Source organism: Corvus moneduloides, chromosome 24 (assembly GCF_009650955.1).
Source record: "Corvus moneduloides isolate bCorMon1 chromosome 24, bCorMon1.pri, whole genome shotgun sequence".
Lineage (NCBI taxonomy): Eukaryota > Metazoa > Chordata > Aves > Passeriformes > Corvidae > Corvus > Corvus moneduloides.
In genome coordinates, this window is record NC_045499.1 from 3032867 (window position 1) to 3035761 (window position 2895).

A 2895-nucleotide genomic window follows, 5' to 3' on the forward strand; every position below is an offset into this window, starting at 1 on the left:
GGACATGGGGGGGATAATGGGCTTTGGGAGGCGGCAGCTCACAGGGAGCTCTGGATCATCTGGAGCATCCCGTGGCTGGCTGGAGGAGGTGGCACGTGTCCTGCCGTCCTGCTCGCCTCCCAACCAGAGGGTGGATCGGGAGGGTTGGGCACAGCTCGGACGCTGCGGACGGTGGGACAGGGTGGACAGGAGCCTGCTCTGACTGACCGGTGGTTGCTGGTTTCTCTCCCCAGAGTGCCAACACCTCATCAAGTGGTGTTTGTCCATGTAGAATAACTTAATAAATGAAATAAATTTAAAAGAATAATTTTTGTGTGTAATCGGAGTGGCTTTTTTATCCTTTTTATTGAATCCCAGAATGGTTTGGGTGGAAAGAGACCTTAAGTTCATCCAGTTCCACTCGCTGCCATGGGCAGGGACACCTTCTAATATCCCAGGCTGCTCCAAGCCCCGTCCAACCTGGCTTTGGACACTGCCAGGGATCCAGGGGCAGCCACAGCTGCTCTGGGCACCCTGTGCCAGGGCCTCGAAATCCTCACAGGGAAGGATTCCTTCCCCATATCCCATCTAACCCTGCCCTCTGGCAGTGGGAAGCCATTCCCCCTTGTCCTGTCACTCCATCCCTTGTCCAAGATCCTTCTCCAGCTCTCTTGGAGCCTCTTTAGGCTCTCAGCTGTTCCCAAAGCCTTCTCTTCTGCAGCTGAACATTCCCAGCCTGGCTCCAGAGCAGAGTGGCTCCACATTTTAACCCCTTTTCCCGGCGATTCCCCCTTCACAGCCCCCGCCTCGAGCCAAGATGGCGCCGCCGCGGGCGCTGAGGCGGCCGGTGGTCCCCGCGTGCCCACTGTGGGCGCTAGGCGGCGCCAGCGAGCGCGCGGGGAGGGGGGGGGGGCTGAGCCCTAGTGCGCATGCGGTCTTTGCTCATGCAGCAAAACTACAACTCCCGGCATGCAGTGCAAACCCCGCCGGGCCACCCGGCAGCCTGGAGACGAAAGACTGCAGTTCCCGGCATGCTCCGGGAAAGAACACGCGAGCACGTGACTCCAGGCTCCGCTGCTTTCTGACCCTGCGGGGACACCGTCCTGTCCCACGAACCCGGAAGTGCCCCTGAGCCTCGCGTGGGTCCCGCATGGCGTCGCTCCGCTCCGCCGCTTTCCCCGGACACCCTCGGGCCCCGACAGCGCGCCCGGCCCTCTCCGCCCCCCACGGTGAGCCCCCAGCGCCCGTCCCACCCTGTCCCCATCTCTTCTCCCTCGGTGTAATGGCAGCGCGGCGCTGTTCGGCCGTTCCGCTGCTGCCTTGACTCACGCTGGCCCCGCTGCCGGCAGCACCATCATCAGCCATCCGTGCACAGGGAGGTACCTCAGCCTCCCTGCCCGCACCTGGTGCTCCCCACAACCCCCACCGGGGGCTCCTCTGTCCCCGGTCACGGCCGGAGCCCGGCAGGGACGCGCGTCGGTCGCTGGGCCCCTCAGTGTGTGTCACCTCCCTCACACCCTGGCCCGGGACAAAGCGAGGACAGAGGGGCTCTCGGGTGTTGGCTCCGTCCTGGGGCAAACGCGAGGGAAAAGAGCTGCTCCAAAACCCACAGAGAGAACGGGAAGGGGAGGAATCCAGCTGGGGACCTCCGGGGCTGGAGGGCTCTGCTGCCAGGGAACAAGTGACAGGATGAAACAGCCTCAGGCTGCACCTGGGGGGGTTAGGTTGGATATTAGGGAAAATTTCTCCATGGAAAGGGCTGTGCAGCCCTGGCGCAGGAGTCACCATCCCTGGAGGGGTTTAAAAGCCGTGTGGATTTGGCACCTGGGGACGTGGGTTAGTGGTGGCCTTGGCGGTGCTGGGGGATGATTGGACTCAATGATCTCAGAGGGCTTTTCCAACCTTAATGACTCTCTGTATTTTGTGGATCCAGCAATCTCTCTACAAGGTAATTTTCCTGTATCCAGTTTCCAGACGGTGTATCCATTACAAGGACAAACACTTCCCCCTCTGACTGCTGCCAAAAACACTTCTCTGGTTTATTATCCCGTATTTTAAAGTATTGAAGTATTTATTGTATTTGTTGGTATTTGCAGTTGATTTGCTTTAATAAAAGACATAAAGCTTTGCTTGTGTTTCCTCACCAAACCGATTTTGTGAAGATAACAACCGTGTTATTTCCACATGGCTGCAATGTGTGCTGCAATGATTACGTAAGGATTTGTCTGTAATTACAGAAAGGAGAAGTTCACACATTGGTGCATTTCTTTGGTATTTGTTTTTTCCCTTGTGCACGAAATTGTTTGTTGACAGTTTTAAATGTGTAACTGAGCACCAGAGCAGCTGCCTGGGAACCCTGCAGAATTCCCAGGCATGGGATTTTCTGCAAAAGAACTGGAAAGGCAGGGGAGTAAAATTTCCAAAGGCACTTCAGTGGTTTTGGGTAGCTGAGGTGGTTCCCAGCCAGGTTGTCAGAGCATCCCTGGGACTGGCAAACCCAGGATAAGCCCCCAGTGCCCCATGCTCCCTGGGGAGCGAGACAGGTTCCTTGCTGAAGGCAGCAGAGCCCTTTTTAAAGCACAGCTCTGAGTGCCGAGAGTCTCCAAAGTGTGTTTGGTGCCTCTACCCAGGATTTGCTGGGGCATCCTGGTGGGACCGTGCTTTCAGAGGAAACTGGTGCTGTTTAAACTGTGGCGTTTTGGGGGCAGCCTGGCTGGGTTGAAGGCTGTGGGGGCATCGTGAGAATGCCCAAGCGCCCTCCCCGCACCTTCCCCACTGCCCACAGCACGAGGGAGGCTTTGAGAGTATCCAAGATCAGCAGATTTGGGCACCCTGTCAAATGTTCTCATTGTCTGACCCTTGTCCAGACGCCTGTAAAACCCTTTGGGACATTCCCCCTCCACCAAGCTTTAATCA

General features: G+C 57.3%; 1 long non-coding RNA gene across 1 annotated transcript; it reads left to right on the plus strand.

The window, feature by feature from the left end:
- The first annotated feature begins 1063 nt into the window (after positions 1-1063).
- Positions 1064-2234, plus strand: LOC116455464. Its single transcript, XR_004244392.1, has 2 exons — positions 1064-1208; positions 1947-2234. It is a non-coding gene; the product is annotated as an uncharacterized LOC116455464 (long non-coding RNA).
- Positions 2235-2895: the final 661 nt, after the last annotated feature.